General features: G+C 35.6%; 1 protein-coding gene across 1 annotated transcript in view; it reads right to left on the bottom strand.

Moving 5' to 3' along the window:
• The window catches only part of Dkk2 (dickkopf WNT signaling pathway inhibitor 2), a 98,497-nt gene that overhangs the window by 22,839 nt on the left and 56,748 nt on the right, over positions 1–18,910 (bottom strand). The gene's annotated exons all lie outside the window — the stretch shown is intronic.

Raw genomic sequence — 18,910 nt, 5'->3', positions numbered from 1 at the left:
AGACTTTTATGTGACCTGTGGTTGGTAAGTGTGAGAGTTGCAAACAGAACCAGGGTTTTCTAAATTCATTACCAGAGCAGAGGGTTCTTAAACTTCAGTCTCCATTCAAATCCTCTGGAGGATGTGTCAAACACCGATTTCTGGATTCCATCTACCATCTCTCTGATTCAGTCTGTAGTCAGGCCTGAGAATCTGCATTTGAACAACTTCCCATGTGTTGCTGATGTTGGTACCCTGACACCTGGATTTGAGAACTGCTATGCTGTACTGAGTAGCCCACTCCTTACTTTCCTAATTATATGTTTTGTTAAATGAGTCAAGAATGGTAATATAGTCTAACAAATTAGGCTTATAGAAAGTACATGATTTCTCTACCACAGAGGGTTTTTGGCTATATCACCATTAAATAAATAAACAATATAGGTAAAAACACTTAACAGTTACCAGTGGATTAGAATCTTATTTCTTGCAGAGGATCAATGATCCTTTTCCCTAAGTAGCTGAGTTTATTTATACCTCTTCTAGGACCTGTTGAACTCTGTGCAATCGTGGGTCAGAAACCAAGGTTAGGTCCTGGAATGAATGTGGGAACAGTGCCCGGCACACAGTAGTGTTAACTGCTTGTTGACTGAATTTGCTTACGTAACAGTGAAGGTAAGAGGGCTTCTTTGGTACTACTTGAAGTGCTTTGAAATACATGGCTGTGAAGCAAACTTTATGATTCATGTTGTGGGTAGAGGTTTGTGAATATTTAATCCTCCAGCAAGTCTGGTTCAGGCCAGAGTCCTGGTCTAAATGCACTAAGAAGCCTTCCTCGGGGCCCTCATTACGCTGCCTGGGGCATCCCCTCTTCTCTTGAATCCCTGTATAAGTTGATGCCAGTGTTTGAAGGTTCCCGGGTGTACATACATGTGTATAGATAAAGTTATAAAATAGCCAACAGATATTCCAACATCTGCCCACCAGATCTGTGAGTGCCCTCCTGGTCACTCAGCTTGAGATTGGGGTAAGGTGGAGCAGGCAGGAGAAGCCACAGAGGAGCTGACAATGTCTTGTTTCTAAAGTGCTGGGATCCTTTAATCTTCTCTCTTCCTTTGATGTCTGAGATTTCCTTCTTCAGGCAGTGACACTGGGACTAAATGCAACACCAGGAAACCATTTACCGGTAAAGGGTGTGTGTTACAAACACCTGCAGAGACCGTGGTACCAGGTGACTTGAATTACTCACACATTTCTAGATCTCTGCTCTCTGGGTGGGTGGCAATTTTGACTTTTTTTTTCCTTGGGTAAAAAGATGATAGCTCTGGTCATACTGCTATGACTTCTATTTACTTGTTTGCCCACACATCAAATAAAGGCACAAACCATCAGGGGGAAAACCAACCTCTGTAGCGCTTATGTGTATAAAAACAGTTCCTTGCAAACACATCGAATCTTTTTACAAATGGTTTGTGGATTCAAACCAGAGAGAGAACATTTTGTGGTCAAAGTTGCTGTGCAGTGGGAGACAGAATTTGGGGTTCAGGTTCTGACCATCAATGAGCATGTAGGTTTTGCGCATATCACTTAACATTTGTGGTGAAACCTGGTTTCATCTACAGAATAAAGATCAGCTTCAAAAATGTTAGCTGTTTGTTTTTGTTTTAAGCAAGCTGTCTTTTAAAATTGATTAAAAATTACCATATTCCCAGGGTCTATTTTTCATCATCTTATTTTCTTTTGCATTACAGAAATAATGGGATGTAACCTCCTTTTTTTTTTTTGTACTGGAAATTGAACCCAGGGGCACTTCACCACTGGGGTACATCCCCAGCCCTTTTTTGTATTTTATCTAGAGACAGGGTCACACTGAGTCACTTAGTGCCTCGCTAAGGCTGGTTTTGAACTCGTGATCCTCCTGTCTCAGCCTCCAGAGCCACTGAGATTATAGGTGTGCACCAGTGCACCTGGCTTATGACCTCTTTTGTGTGTTTTTTTTTCCATCTCATAAAACAAACTGGACATCTAGGTAAACAGAAAAAAACATCAACTCTGTCCACTTAGCTGAGCACTACAGAAAATTCTAACAATTGCCAATTTGTATTGTTTTTTTTTTAATTTTTTTTTATTGGTTGTTCAAAACATTATAAAGCTCTTGACATATCATATTTCATACATTAGATTCAAGTTGGTTATGAACTCCCAATTTTACCCCAAATACAGATTGCAGAATCACATCGGTTACACATCCACATTTTTACATAATGCCCTATTAGTAACTGTTGTATTCTGCTACCTTTCCTATCCTCTACCATCCCCCCTCCCTCCCCTCCCATCTTCTCTCTCTACCCCATCCACTGTAATTCATATCTCTCCTTGTTTATTTTCCCATTCCCCTCACAACCTCTTATATGTAATTTTGTATAACAATGAGGGTCTCCCTCCATTACCATGTAATTTCCCTTTTCTCTCCCTTTCCATCCCACCTCATGTATCTGTTTAATGTTAATCTTTTCTTCCTGCTCTTCTTCCCTCAAGACGCCAATTTGTATTGTTTACAAGGTCTGGAATTATGCAAACTTCAAAATTCAATGCCATGTTTTAATGTCAAAAAGCTACAGGTAAATAATATGATTTGTAAAACAAAAAAATCCTTATATGTAGGAAGGACATTATAAATGCTATTTTATTTCTTATTAATAATTGCCTTCCTCATCACAGTAAATGGAAAGTTTGTAATAGCATTTGCTCAAGCCAAAAACCTTGGAGCTATTTGAATTTCTTTCACTTCTCATTTCAAATCCATCAGCAAATCCAGTGAGCTCAGTTTTCTTTTCCCACCATCGGCCCTGCTTACACTCCACTCCAAGACTCTTCATCCTTGCCCCTCCAAGCCTGCATTCTCCAATATCATTTTATTCTCCACACAGCAGCCCAAGTGGCCCTATTAAAATGGAAGTTCCACTGTGTTCATGAACTTGCTGAAAATCGTCCACCAGCTTTATGTTTTGCTCAACATGAACACCTGTGTCTCTTCTGCTTGGCATAAGCTGACCCTGTGCTGCTTTCTCACTACTCACCCCTTGGCTCACCCTCCTGCAGACACACCAGTCTCCTTGGTACACACCAGGCATCCTTGGAGTGAGGTCTGAGCAATAGCTATTCTCTTTGCTTGAAAGACTTTTTCCCAGAGAATCACATGGCTCGTGTCCTCCTCTCCTTCATGGTTCCATACAGGTTGCTCCATAAATTATTTTTCCATTCTCTTGTAAAAAAAAACTCACTACCTAAATAAATTGATTGTTTTCCTGAGTTTGAATAATGAGTTTAGTTAGAAAGAAGTAGTATATTTATTTCTCTCTACTAGCAATTTTTCTTTTCCTTGCAAAAATTTCATATTGAAAAAAATTTCTAAATTTACTCATTCTCTCATCCTCTCTGGAAAGAGGAGTTGACACAGAAAGCCTCCTGTTTCTGCCCACTAGTATATTATATCATTTAATATTCAACCTGAAATCTAAGTCCACCAAGGTACAGAGGAAAATCACCACTCAGCGCTGGTTATATTTAGCCTCCTAATGGTTAAATTCAAAGGGTTCTCCTCTACTGTATCATCCTCTCCTCTTTCTATAGGAATTTACTTTGTGGACAACCATTTCCCCTCAGCTAATGGTGCAAGTCTTCTGGGTTTTCACCTGTCTGAAGTGAGTCCTCCATGTTCCTTCACCTTTCTAACAATAATTCTTAATAGGTTTGGTCTTGGATTTCTTATTCTCCTATAAAAATTTTCAAAACTCCAGAATTTCATTCATTTATATGGTTTCAAGTGCCTTATGTGGAAGGAATTCTAAACAATAATGACTGAAACTTGTCTAAGATTCTAGACATCCCCCATTCATGGCCTCAGGTCCTCTGGATCTCTCCTGATGTCCCAAATGCCATGTGCTTACATCCATACTCATTAAGATCAGGTCAAAACTCACCTCTTTTTCATGATGCTCCTATTTCTCTCTTTAGAGAAAAAATTTGGGAAGGTCTGAAAAGGTTTCAAAGGAGACCTACAAAACCCATAGCTAAAGGTATGGGGATGAGATTGAGGTTGGTGAGGGAAGCAGTGCTCAGAGTATTCTTAATAATAAACATGTTAAGCCCTAACATTTTATTTTTTCAAGCAAAATGGAAAAACATTAGAAGTCTTACTTCTAGTTGGTGGGAATCAGGGACTTAGTTATTCTTTCACATATTTAGTGTTTTAAAACATCATCAAACATAGGGCTCTTAAGGAAAAATTAATCTCTATGTCTACCATTTAGGAAAACATTCATATTACATAGAAAATAAAGCAGCCAATTGCTTTATTTTTGAATGCCATTAAATGAGAACAAATATCTGGTTACCACCGCATGTTTGGTGTGGTGTCGATTAAACCACAGAGCTGAAGAATCATAGCTTCATATGTGAGCTCTGCAGTTTTTTTTTTGACTCAACATGAATCTTTTACACAGTGTCTTATATATGGCTTTTCCAGCCTGGGCTCCAGGGAGAAGCCATGACCTCAAGGGGCTTTCATTTCATTTTAAAAATGAATTTCTGAACTCTCTTCTCTATGTAAAGGAAAAGTCTAATTCCCTTTCAAGTACTATCTAGTTTTCCTGGTGCTTTGTAGTACATTGAGCAGAATAACTTGCATTCCTCTTGGTCCAGAGATTTCATTCAACTCTCTGAGACTTAAATCTTAAAGTATAAGAAAATCTCCTGTTAGTTTGGTTCAATTTGCTTATAGGAAAAGACTTTCTTCTATTTCAGCCATTCTTACGTGAACTCCTCTGAAAGTAGATAGTAAAGACTCTTTGAACACTAAAAAACGGGCAATTTAATAAGCTTTTCAAGTTAAAAGAGAGCAAGGTTAAGAATCATGTTTCATCATGCCTAACTTTTTGTACATAATCTAACCCTACTCTTTTTAAAAGGATGAGTAATATTATAGTCAATATTCTTTATTTGTATTAAGGTTTACAATGAGTGCTACTTCAATGTCAATATGTATTCAGTGATTCCATGGAGTAAAAACAACCTCCTCAAAAATAAAAATATCAGGGCTGGGGTTGTACCTCAGTAGTAGAACACTTGCCTAGCATGTGTAAGGTAAGATGCTGGGTTGGATCCTGAGCACCACATATAAATAAACAAACAAACAAACAAACAAATAAATAAAGGCCCATTGACAACTAAGAAAAGTATTAAAAAATAAAATACAAAAATAAAAATATCATCAAATCCTTAAAATAAAATGATAATATGTTTAATTTTACAAATAGAAACACAAAATAAAAAGCTATGCATTAATCACTTCTAGAGAAAGACCTGAATATTTTCTAATCTTCAAACACCTTACCACAATGATCAAGATATATAACTCAACTGGTGAACACAGTTGCCACTTCTGTTAGGGTCTGAAGAGACTCCAAAAGACAGTCTCTTTTTATTAGTCTAAATTCTCCAAAAATGGATCTTTCTCTTTCCTAACATGTGGTGGTCAATTTGCTTATAAAAATAGTGCAAAACTTTTAAGCACAGAGTCTTCATTTTACATTTCAGGGACAACATTCTCTTTTATCTATTTTTTAAATCCCTGATATATTTCTTTCTGTCTTTTGCAAGTTGCATCTAATTTCCTGCCTCGGCTTAGCTATTTCTTGGTATTCCTCCTAGGTAACCACTTTTTATTTTGTGGTATTCCCATTTGTGTTTCAACTCCTTGTTCAAATTTTTCTGTAGACAGCCAGCTGTTACACTTAAGAACACCAGATGTTAGTGTAAGATTGGAGATGCTGTTACCAGGGTAACCAGCACAAAGTGCTGGCCCGCCCTATCACTGTGTTCACTACTCCAAAGGGGGATTGGACTTCACCTTTCTCTATGGAAATAAAACAGACAAATAAAACATTATAGAAGGGAGATCAGAAAAGTAGAGGCTGAGAACCAAGGGTGAGGAGGCGAAGGGGAGGCAAAGGGGAAGAATTGGGGAATAAAGTTGACCAAATTATGCTGTGTGCATGGACGAATTCATGGAAGTGCATTCCCATTTTATATATAACTCTGATGTACCAATTAAAAATTAATAAGCAAATAAATACAAGGAAGATTAATAGAGTAGAAGAAGGGAACCAGAGGAAGAAAAGAGGGAAGGGATGGGATAGTACTGGGGAGTGAAATGGAGAAAGTTGTGTTATATGCATTTATGAATATGTCAAAATGAGCCCCCCCTATTATGTATAACTGCAATCCACTAAAAATAAAAATAATTTTAAAATACAACTTATACCACAAACTTAGGCTAAACCTGCTCTTAGAACCCTGCTCCTACTCTCTTTTATGTTCTTTACATACAACAAAATAAGTGTTCTATAAAAGGAAGGGGCAGAGAAGGCTTTTAACCATTATCACTTGGTGGGTCAATTGCATTTTGATTATTTTCGAGGTTATAGATGTGGTGTCTTACTCTGTAGATGAAAGGGGAAAGCGTAGAGGCCCCCTATCTTCCCTAACCTTCCCTGAGAAAATTAGAGGACATTAAGAATTTTTGTGTGTGTGTCCTTGTAAGGCAGTCTATGAGATTCAGGATGTTCCCCACAGAAAGAGCAATACTTCTGTCTCCTCCGACATTTCAGAATCATACAATCCTAGGACAAAGAGCTTACGGTAATGTTGCATATTTCAAGTAATAAAATTCACTTTCTGGTAACAAATATTTTAGCCTTCAAATTTCTACTCATTGACTTTATGATTCTAGTCAATGTTAAGCTCTTGCATCTAGTTTTCTTATGGTTTGAAATTCCTGCTAGGCAGAGCAGTGAGAGAAATCCAGGTTTTGGATAAAATCTAAGTATCATCTATTGCAAATTACCAGGCAAGCCTCAGTTTTCCACAAGTATACAATAAATATATTAGTCTCTACTATTTACTATACCATATAGTGACCAAATGCTGTTAAAGTACATTGTAAAATGTTACAAAAATGTTCTTATTCTCACTGGAATAGAAAATAACCTGCATGAGAGAAAGTTGTTTCTTTGTCCAGATGTGGCCATTGTTACAGCTGTGCCAGCTAAAAGTTCACAGACAAAAGATTTAGAAACCACACTGTTATCAAAGGCTCCTAGGACTGTGCATATGAATTTTCAAGTTTTGAGCTGCTGTTTTGTTTATTGATTCATTTTGCCTGACCTAATATTATGATCACTTGCTTATATTTCCATTTAAACTACTTGTTTGTTTTATCATAGGGAAATGAGAGAGGAAAAAGAAATGACTGTTACAACTGCATTTTAATCAAGAGCCAATGCATTCTTCAATATACCACTCATTATTTCCAATGACAGCCTAATCAGGTTTCAAAGGTGTCCATTATTATGTGACCGAGAAAAGCAGGTCATTAGCAGTTCGTGGTATACAGAAACCACCATCAATGTTAAATAGAAGGAGAAGGCCACGCCTTCAGGGACAGGAAAGGGTACAGTTCTGGACAATGAGGAGGGGTTTCCCCATTGTGTACTATGACTTCCCAAGTCCGTAATTAATAACACTGCTTTCCTCAACTGGAGAGCCTTGGGAAATTCTCAGTGAGGCAGCTTCAAATGTCTTCTCAATGGAAATTTGTTTTATTCATAAATCAAGTAACAAGAACAAGACACAGTGTGCTAGATTTTCATGTTAATTATCTTAAAAATAACAGCTTACGGGAAATGTAATGGGATATTTTTCTCTCTCTCTCTTAATGTTATACTGATGCTCTCCCAACACTGAAGGGAAAGTAGCTATTTTATCCTACATCCTTCCCCTCCTCCTCCTTCCCTGCCTCTTCCTTCCTCACTTTTTCCTCCCCTGCCCATTCTTTTTACCATATCTTCCCTCTGAAGTTATAAAGCATCTAATAGTAAAAACTTTCTGGAAATAATATAGAGCGAACACATTTTTGAAACATGCTCTCTGCTGGTTCCATTAACTAGCCTAAAGCATGAATTGAGGTAGGGAATCATAGGCAGTGTGTTTGTAGGATAATGGTTTTCCCTCTGTGGACTCACACCTAACACACACATCACATCACCTGGGAATGCAACACAACTGGTCTTTTCACATAATACAAAAATCAAATTATTACTGTTTTCCAATGAGGGCCAACAAATATGGGATATGCCCTAGAAAACTTTGGCAAAATTGCAGCTGAATCTAGATATACAAAATGGATTTATTTGCCATAAACAGAAACACAGAGAGCAAATGAAACACATTTCTCAGCAGTAAACTGTTTTATAAGAATGCTGATAAAAATAGAAATCCTATATTTAAGTTACAACACAACCCAGTGAAGATTTCAGTGACCATTACCTTTCTGTGCAGTCTGCTCTTTCATGCCCTCTTTCTGCAACCCAGCCCCAGAAATAGAACCTGGTCCATTGAATTGCTTCATGCTGATTACAACATTTATCACATTCTACTGTAGCTGTTCAGAGTTTCCCTAAGGACAGCTCATCTCAATATAAGTGCACATTATAATTTCTGGTGCATGTACAATGATTCAGGAGTAATTATTGAGTGCATTCAGGAATCTGAACTCTAAAGATAATTTAACCCAAGGGTTAAGCGGAGTCCATATATGTTCAGATGATGCTCTAATAGCATTTTGAAAGAGAACAAGAGTTTTTCCAGAAAATTTAACTAACCACATCTATTGAAGTAAAAAAATTGAGAACTCAGAATTGTCTGCATTGCAAAACTACTAGTTTTACAATTCCCATGAACTATAATAGAAGTGATTAATGGTATGATAACATGTATTAAAAGATATATTAGCACACAGTCTCAACTGAGTAATAAATATAAATCTATCAACATCAAAACTCAATATGAGTAAAACATTACTTCTGGATCAGTTAAAAAATATATATTAGGACATATATTAAAAGATATAATAGGATACAGATCATATATAATTATGTTAAAGAATCTAGGAATGAACTGTTTTACTATCACCTTCAAGAGCTTTATTAATAAAATTCTAATGATCCCAAGTTCAAGTACAAATACTAGTCACAATCTCTTCTAAAGGGATCATTCAAAAATAGGTGCAAACCTGGGAACTATGAGAGTATGCCTAATGTGTAAGATTTGCAGTCTTATTCAAGAAACAAGAGTGATAATGTCACAATTAAGCACCATTTCATAGAAATTGAATAGTAATAATAATCCTACTGTACTGTATATAGAGTAAGTAATGTGAAGTAAATCCAAATTCATGGATGCAGACCTAGAAACATTTTCAAAGAACAGTTGATAAAATCTTATTTAACTAAGAAGGACAAAATTCATGCACCTGAGCACAATTACTCCTAAATTTTAGTATCCATTTCACTAATTACCCTCATTCCTAACAGATTGTTTTCCTTGCATTCTTTCCATTCCTTAAATAAAATAAATAAAATGATAAGAAATACCATTTTTAAGAATTTAAGAAATAAAAAGATATTGAATACAGACAAGTTTAAATTTCTTAATAGCTGATCATATCAAGCAGATAAGATTTTGGAAAAACAAAAATATAAGTTCAGTTAGTGTATTTGACATTTTGAAATCACAGATTTTTAAAAATATCTTTTAGTTGTCAATGAGCCTTTACTTAATTAATTTATTTATATGAGGTGCTGAGAATTGAACCCAGTGCCTCACATGTGCTAGGCAAGTGCTCTACCACTGAGCCAAAACCCCAGCCCCAACAAGATTTCTTTAAAAATATTTTTATTATCAATATGGGAAAATATTTCCAACATATAAAAAGGTTTTCCTGGTAGATTAGGAATGAAATATCTCAAATCTTCACATCACAAAAACTCATTTTATCAAGCTGTTTTTATGAGTGCCTGTTTGCCTCACCTAAGTTTATGTTTTTGATTGATCTCATTCTTCCTTGTCAGGGACTCTAAAAATTGATCTTCCATGCCATTAAGAAATAGTAGAGGCTGTACACAATGCAAGGAAATTGCCCCTTTTCCTTTCATGTAAATCTTTCCATTTGTCTGAGAAGTCTACTTGATTCTTTATGCCTATTTTTTTTCAAATGTTCCCTAAGAGGATATAGACATTAAGTGGGACCCAGATTCTCAATTAGTAAAATTCCCATAAGTAACTCCATATCAGAAAGAGAAAGATAAGACTTAAATGGGAATTTCAAGTTTTTTAAAAAAATTTAATATTAAATATTCTTGAAAAAGAATACAGTAAAAATCCAAAATGTGAGAAAATCCATAATAACAGAATTTTGCAAAAAGTGAGAGTTATTGAAAAAGTTATGGAAAACAAGGGCCCACATCTCTTTCACTTGCTCAATTATGCATTTATTCACCAGATACTTTTTGCATCTTGTAAAACCTGTGAAATTTTTTGCCCTTCCTTCCACAAGATATATGAATACTCAATTAAGTTTTTACACAATGAAGCTTAGGTAACATTTGAAATCCAATTTCTGAATTCTTTTCAACATGTCAACTCATGAAACAATTTGTTCACTGATACTAAAACTCAACAGAAAGGTACCAACTTAAAAGAAGGATAAAGCAAGTTAAGCAAAGAAAGAAAAACTCGGATAACTACATATCCATTACAGATTCATTTTATAAATAATGACTTATGTTTTACTAAATCAATGTTTGCCTAGCTCTTAAGACACACTGCCTGAAATTCAAGATGTTTCATATTACATCACTATTGTTACAAAATGTGTTGACTTTCCCCTGTAGCAGTTTTAATTTGTAATTAAAAGAAATGATTATAATAAATAGAATTCTCTTTTTCTACTAAGTTGGTCTTCAGTAAAAGTATGTGACTAAACTTTAAAAGAACAATGAAGTGGGTCAATTTATAGATTTACTATTTTCTTTTTTCCTAATCATTTGTTCATTCTTTTGTGAAAGGCCTGCTCTGGATGAGGAAGTAGTTTAATAATAAGGTCATTGTATATTTATTATAATTATGCATATTTAGGGAGAACCAAGCATTTGAATTTTAATTTTTCTTATCTTATAAGTTAATACATAAAGAGATTAACTTCTTTTAAATTATTTTTCTATTTCTTTCAAGCTTAGCAAGCATTTTGATAAAGGAGAATGATAAAATCAATATTAAATACTAATTTTGACCTGACACTATATATGAATCCTTTTGCCATCTCCCCTCTCCTTTCTCTGAAAAATTAAGAGTTGGCTAATTTTCCATGTGTTCTAAAATAGTATACTAAACTCATCAAATCTTTCAGAAAAAAAAATGTATTTTGACCATATTGAAATGAAAAAGTGGTACAAGTTATGGGTTGTCCATTTTGAAAAATTTTCAGAGCTGAAAAGTATTTAATATTTAATTATAATAGCCATGTCTTAACACAGTGTTAATTTTCCTAAATTTTAAATCTTATTAAAATCTGTAAAACTTTGTCGTTTTCATGACAAAGTGGTTCTAGAATCCCAATAGAGTAAAACAACCATATAACAATAAATTTTAAAATGTTTTAACCTTATTCAGAATTTCAAACTCTTCAGTTTGTAGCCACCAACAGCCTGTAACAACAACAACAAAAAAAATGTGGTAATAGTTAAGAGTCATAGACTTTCTTTGCAAGCATAGTCATAGACTTTTCTTTGCAAAAACTTTCTTTGCAAGGTTTATGGGTTTCTCTTATGCATCTGACAGTAACAATTTAGTTAACAATCATTTGGAAGTTGGGTAGACAATAATAAACATGTTATGCAAATTTAGAGATATTCAAAATAAGCTTCATAACTTTTCTTACTAACAAAATAATCTCACATAATCCTCTTCCATCATCTGCTTTACAGCTCTGGACAATACACAGAAGCCAGCAGTTAATTATACAGTTAAAATATCACATACTACTCGATTTCTGGCTCTACCAACCTACAAAACTCTGTGCCTTTAGGCAAGTTACTTGGCCTCTCTGTTTATCTGTAAAATCTCAGCCCCATGGAGATTTTCCAAGAGTGATGAGATGCAACATATGTAAAGCACTTAGGAAGATGTCTGGCACTTAATAAGTGCTGTAAGTGTTAGCTACTGCTATTATTATGCTTGTCATCAGGACAAAGCTTGAGAAAATAAACCCACTGATAATTCTCAAGTCTCAGCTGGTCAAACCATCATTTCTTTCTCATCCAACATTGGTCTGATTTTTAACCAGAAGTCTCTGAGCTCAATTGGAAAATTTTGACAACTTTATATTCACTAACCTCTAACTACATGTCCTTCAATTGTGAATGTGCACAATGGATCTCTGAGGTATTAGCAGTGTCTATGACATTGTCAGCAGTAGACATCACAGATATGTCCATATCACATTACGGCTATTTCTGGAGCTCAAAATATTGTTTTCACTCATCACCATTTAAAAATTGTGGTGGTTATTACAACCAGATCTTGTTATTTAGTATGTAAGTAAATGCTTATCTTGCTGTATCATAAACTTGGTTAATCATATCTCATAGATGATGCTCCTTTTTCCATTTTTATGCTAACTTTTTTTCTTTTTATTGGCACACTGTAATTATACATAACAGTGGGATTTGTTATAATATATTCATATGTGTACACAATAAGACAGTATAATTTGATCAATTTCATTCTCCAGTACCTCCCCTTTCCCTCTCCTCCCTCCCTCTGATCCCCTTCTTCTATTCTTCTGGTCTTCCTTCTATTTTTTTTAAATTTGGTCTAACTAGTTATACATGACAGTAGAATGCATTTTGACTCATTGTACACAAATGGAGCACAACTTCTCGTTCCTCTGGCTGTATGTGGCGTAGAGTCACCAGTAGTGTAATCATGCATATATGTAGGATAATAATGTCTGTCTCATTCTACAGTCCTTTCCATCCCCACAGCTCCACCCCTCCCACACTCCCCTCTGCACAATCCAAAGTTTCTTCATTCTTCTCTACACCCATCCCCACTATAGATCAGCATCTGCTCATCAGAGAAAACATTTCAGCCTTTGGTTTTGGGAATTGGCTTATTTCACTTGCATGATGTTCTCTAGTTCCATCCATTTACCTGCGAAGGCCATAATTTCATTTTTCTTTAAGGCTGAGTAATATTCCATTGTGTATAAGTACCACATTTTCTTGATGCACTCATCTGCTGAAGGGCACCAAGTTTGTTCCATAGTTAAGCTATTGTGAATTGAGCTGCTATAAATATTGATGTGGCTGTGCCACTGTAGTATGTTGATTTTAAAACCTTTGGGAATAAACCAAGGAGTAGGATAGCTGGGTCAAATGGGGTTCCATTCCTCCATTTCTGAGGAATCTCCATACTGCTTTCCAAAGTGGTTGCACCAATTTGCAGTCCCACCCGCAATGTATGAGTGTATCTTTCCCTCACATCCTCACCAACATTTATTATTGCTTGTATTCTTGATAATTGCCATTATGACTGGTGTGAGATGAAATCTAAGTTTTGATTTGCATTTCTCTAACTACTAGAGATGTTTAACATTTTTTCATATATTTATTGATCAACTCTATTTCTTCTTCTGTGGAATGCCTGTTCAGTTCCTTAGCCCATTTATTGATTGGGTTATTTGGTTTCTTGGTATTAAGTTTTTGAGTTTTTTATATATCCTGGAGATTAGTACTATATCTGATGTGCATGTATGCAAACATTTTTATGGAAAATGATCATAAAAGGTCCCTAAGCTTCACAAAATTGGTAAAAAGGGGTCTTGCATACCTGCCTATTGATCTTTATCTACTCTCTTCTTTTTGACTTTCAAATAAAGATGCAAGATACAAAAAATGATGAGAGAGTGAAAAACTAAAGGAAGAAAAGACACAGTTATTTACAGTTATATCCAGAGTTTTCTGAACAGCTATATTTTGAAGTTTGAATTAAGAATATGAATTGAATGAACCAAAAGGGACAGATAAGAAAGTTGAAGGCCAGCAAGCAACTTGGTTTTTGTGATGATTGGTTTTTTATGTCACCTTTGGTAAGCTCTAGCCCAGATGTTGCTGTAAAGGTATTTTTTGCATATGGGTAACATTACCAGTTGGTTAAGTTTAAGGGTAGGAGCTACACTTGATAATGGATGGGGGCCTCCTCCAATCAGTTGAAAGTCCCTAAAGGCAAAAAAAAAAGTTTCCCATAGAAAAAGCAATTCTCCCTTAGGAGTGAAATATTCTATATTTCCAGGCTACAGAGTTCAGACTTGCCAACCCTACAATCATGTCAATCTGCTATTGATTCTGTTTCTCTGGAACCTCTGACTTAAGTTAAGAGTATTCATTTCCACTGCACCTACTTTATTTCACAGAGTAAAGGGAAAAGAAGAAATGTATTTTTCTTTCTCTTTCCACATTTTTTGTACTTTTACATTCCTTTATATCTTATAATTTTGCTTCTTGATATTTAATATTATCTATTGGAACATTTTTGAAGATACAAAAATGTTTTTTGCCTTGTGAATTATTCAGATAATTCATATGTCATATTTCTTGAAATAGCTAATATCAACCATTATGTTAAAACTATGGCAACATGCCATTTTTGTGAAACTAATGAGTTGTATCTCAAAGTTTGTCAGGAACAGGGTTCTCAAGAGCACCAAAGTCAAGAGCCACACAGGTCTTCCTAACCAAAAAGCAATAAAAACTGCAGCATCCCACCAAAATAATTCAAATACATGTCACCTGCCTGGTTTGTTTTTAATCTATCCTATAATTCTTTCACTTTTCTTCCCAAGAAAATTAATTCCTATGAAAAGAGGTTCTTGTTTGTATGTAAAGTCCAGTGGTACGTATACTAACATATAGTAGCTTAAGATTTAGAAATAATTGGGGAGAACGTAAAGGATTTTAAGTGCATGATTTCAAGTGAACATAGGTTTGGATGTTTGTCATAAGTCACAGGCAATTAATCTTTACTCATAAGGTAATTTAAATTATAAAATAATGACTAACAAGTAATCTAACACCATTAGATTGCCAAACAGTAGCCATTACACTGATTCTAGTAAAGAGCTGGCCCTTGTGATGTTATGGGGAGCTGCTTCAGAAAACACTCTAAATCTGAATTCAAATCAAAGAGAGCTTTATTTACCTGGCCAGGGACTGTCACCCCCCCATAGAGACTGAAGCTCTGTGGGAGAACAGCAGTTTCCTGGCCTGTGTCTTGGGAATTTAAGGATGAAAACCACAGCTCAGGGACTTTCCTCTAGTGTCATGCAAGCAAGTCAATCATAGAAGCTAAGACAACAATTAGCACAGCAACTCAAGAAAATCGCATCTTGAGTTTGAGCAGGTGTTAGACAACCGAATCCTGAGTTCAAGCAGGTGGTTAGTGAATCTACTTCAAAATCTTGGGTCACCAAGACCATCAAATCCTGGGTTGAGGACATTTTCTGGGGTACAAAGTACAGAAAACAATATAATATAAGAAAACTGCTTTGATTTCAGTTTCTCAGAAACAGCTCTTATAACAGTTTTTTTATAGAGAGCAACAAAATGGAGTCTTAGGCCTGTCTATGACAGTTCTTGCTTTATAATTATCTTAACTCACTTATCAAAATCTTATATCTATAATCTAGATTTTCACTAATCTGTAACCTATAAGTTACACTCTTATTGATTGTATTTTATCAGTTCACACCACAAACAGTGATATAATATGCAATCACCGAAAAGTCCTAATAGAAGTTTCAAGACTCTTCACTTGGAGAAAAGCATGTAATTCATTGGTCCTTTCACATACCTTTCACCTGGTGGAGTTTTTGTTAGACTCTGGCTTAAAGACCAACATTTAATGCAGCATTTAGATCTAAACTCCAGTCACAAGAGAGCAACTGAATACCAACAAAATCAATTGCTGAGGGTTTTCTCATTAGCAGAACTCTTCATCCTTGCTAAATTTTTAACCATTCTACTTTTCCAAAGAATGTACTTGTGTTTTTTATTTAAATCTCATCTGTTAGGAAGCAAATGAAAGGTCTTGACCATTGTTCACAAATAGTCAATGTTTGAAAGAGAATTTGTAAGCCTCTGTATTCTTTCTTTCTTTAAACAATATGCATCCTAATGAAGAACCTGGAAGTTATAATTTTCTGGAGACTGCCTCACAACTACCAGGCTTTGCAGCCATAGGTTTTTGGTTTAGAGTACAAAAAGAAGAAAGGTCACAATGTGAAATTTTATTCAAAGAATTATGTTCATTATTATAGTCTAGGTATTACAGGAGCACAATTTTTTATTTTTAAGTTTTTAATTTGAAGGGAAGAAATGCTTTATTGGAAGACTTATAATTACTAACAGGAAAAAAATTGATGGAAATGATGTTCCTTGGTGGCACTACCCGTTCATTACATTGTGCCATCTGTCAACTAACAAATACTGAGCACTTATCATGGTTCCAGCATCCTGTCAGGCACTGGGCAAAGACAAGCATAACATTAGGTCCTATGGAGCTTGCCACTTTGTGGAATAGATAGCAATGCATACAATAAATATGATAAACTTAGAAAAGTACTCTGAATAAATGTGGAACAGTGCCATAGAAATGCAGAGCAAAATAACTCAATCTAGATTAAAGGTCAGAGAAAGATTTCCTGAAGAAGTGATATTTGAGCTGAGATCTAAAGGATGTATGGAGTTAACCAGTTGAGAGACCCAAGCTAAGGAGAAGTTTTCAGAAAGTGGAAATGGCTTATGAGAGTCCCTGTGACTGGAGATGGCCCAGTGAAAAGGAAAGCAAAGTGACCCTAGAAGGAGAGAAAGGTGGGGCCAGTGTGAGATGAGGCCTGCCCAGCCACATGCAGAGAGGCTCTTCATCCTGGAGGAAATGGAAAGTGACAGAATTGTAAGGAGGGTGATGACATGATCCCAAGCCATAGATCTGTCTTCGCCAGTTAAATCTGATCACTAGCACACAATGCCGGACACAATAGAATTGACATAGAAGTGACATTTGTCAAAGGCAAGAGGAAGGAAGGAAGGAAAGCAGGAAGAAAGAAGAGATGGGGGAGGAAGAGAGGGGAGAAGGAAGGAAACCTCAGAATGTAAGACATAGTGTATATATAATATTTGGAGCCCCTAACTACTGTTGGGCTCCTTGAACTTTTTCCAGAGCTTCCCAGGTAATCTTATTTTGGTTGTTATCACTATTTTTATGAATGGGGATAATGAACCTAGGATAATTAAGCAATTTGCTTAAGGGCAACCAGTATTCACCTCTAGCCCCAGCCCTCTTGTATATGATTTTATTTATTTATTTATTTATTTATTTATTTATTTATTCTCTCTTCCCACTGGAGTGGTCTTGTGGTTAAGATTTAAAATGAGAATCAAAATGATGAGACAATGCTTCATATCTTCTTAAAATTATTGCAACTATCATATCTACTTTTAAAGAAAGTTGCTGTGAAACAGTGTGCCCAAAAGTTAGCAGAAATTTTAATTAAGCATAAAATGACCTGATTAATGAAGTAATTGAGACTTCATTTTCCATATGGCTTTCTGGGTAAGTTGGGCTTTGAATGTTTTGGCAAAATTCTTGAGCTGTTGTCACATATAGGGCTTACAGAAAATTGAAGGACTGCCTCTGGTTGTAGATCCTCCAGGTTAAGAGAATAATATCATTGACTCCCCCACTCAAGAGATGATAAAGAGACACTCTTTCAAAATGCATGCTTATCTTCTTTCTCCTTTCTCCATGTTTCCCATTTGGATTTCACAGAAGCATAAGTGGTTAACTGAAAAACACTCCCAGAGTCAAAAGTACTCAAGAAGAAATATTAGCATTTGATCTAGTACAGATTCTAATTTCTTTTCTGGAATTAAGTTAAGTGCTAAGTTCCTGGAGGATAAGGCTGATTTGCGCTTCTTGTTTTGTTTTTCATTTAGCAGTCAATTGCTTCAAAGAAGCGCTTTTATGATCTTTGCTCAGAAATGAAGCTAAACTTTCCTTACTCTGTTTGACTAAAAATGTCAGGCTCCAGTTTGAGACCCTCTTGCCTTTCCCATCTCGCATATCTCAGGGTACATCCCAGGTTTTCCCACTTCTTGTGATTCATAATAATTTTCCTAGGCTCCTCCACTCTCAAGATGGGTTCTCTCTTTTCTCAATCTATCACACCCATCCTTCCCAAACCTCCAAAAAAAAAAAAAAAATTCTGCCTCATTTCCACTCCAGTACTACACAAAATGTTTACTTTGAAAATCAATAAATAACTTTCACCTAGTATCTAAATAGGGGAGAATATGAGGTGAGCATTAAAAAGAAAAAGGAAGGATATGTTTTCAACTTCAATAGCTTTCACCTCTCTCGAATTCTTCTTGGTCTCTGATCATATAATCTTTGAAAGCTTTTCACGTTTATTTTGAGTGATTGTTTTAGGTGTGAGAAATATTCTACTGCTTTCTAAACTAAAGGGTGGGGGATTGGAAACCACTGGAAAGGAAAGAGCCTGACCAAGGGAAGACACAGAGAACCCAGAAATATTCTCAGAATTTCAATTGGTCAGAGATTTCCCTCACCCTCATAATTCCAACCTCCAAATTCAAATCTATGGTTTTTAGACCAGGAGCACAAGATTTAGAGAACTACAGAGTAGCTGAGAAGTAAAGCAGAGAGATTCTTAATACACAGTCTCAGTGATACCGAGTTGATTAACACTTAATGAAACTCTATTGTCATCATTTTCATCAAAGCAAATATTCTGAGCTTGAATCAGACTTCAATACACTCAAGCCAGGTAGCTTGAGTGTGTGTTCTACCATTTATGAGATGCATGATAATTTGACAATTTATTAAAGCTCAGTTTTCCATTCATAGTTCTACCATTTATGAGATGCATGATAATTTGACAATTTATTAAATC

This window comes from Marmota monax, unplaced genomic scaffold (genome assembly GCF_021218885.2).
Source record: "Marmota monax isolate L192 unplaced genomic scaffold, Marmota_monax_Labrador192_F-V1.1 WCK01_AAM20220418_F8-fsc00002, whole genome shotgun sequence".
NCBI classification, from domain to species: domain Eukaryota; kingdom Metazoa; phylum Chordata; class Mammalia; order Rodentia; family Sciuridae; genus Marmota; species Marmota monax.
The sequence above is the reverse complement of the archived record's forward strand: the minus strand, read 5'-3'. Positions and strand labels throughout refer to the sequence as shown.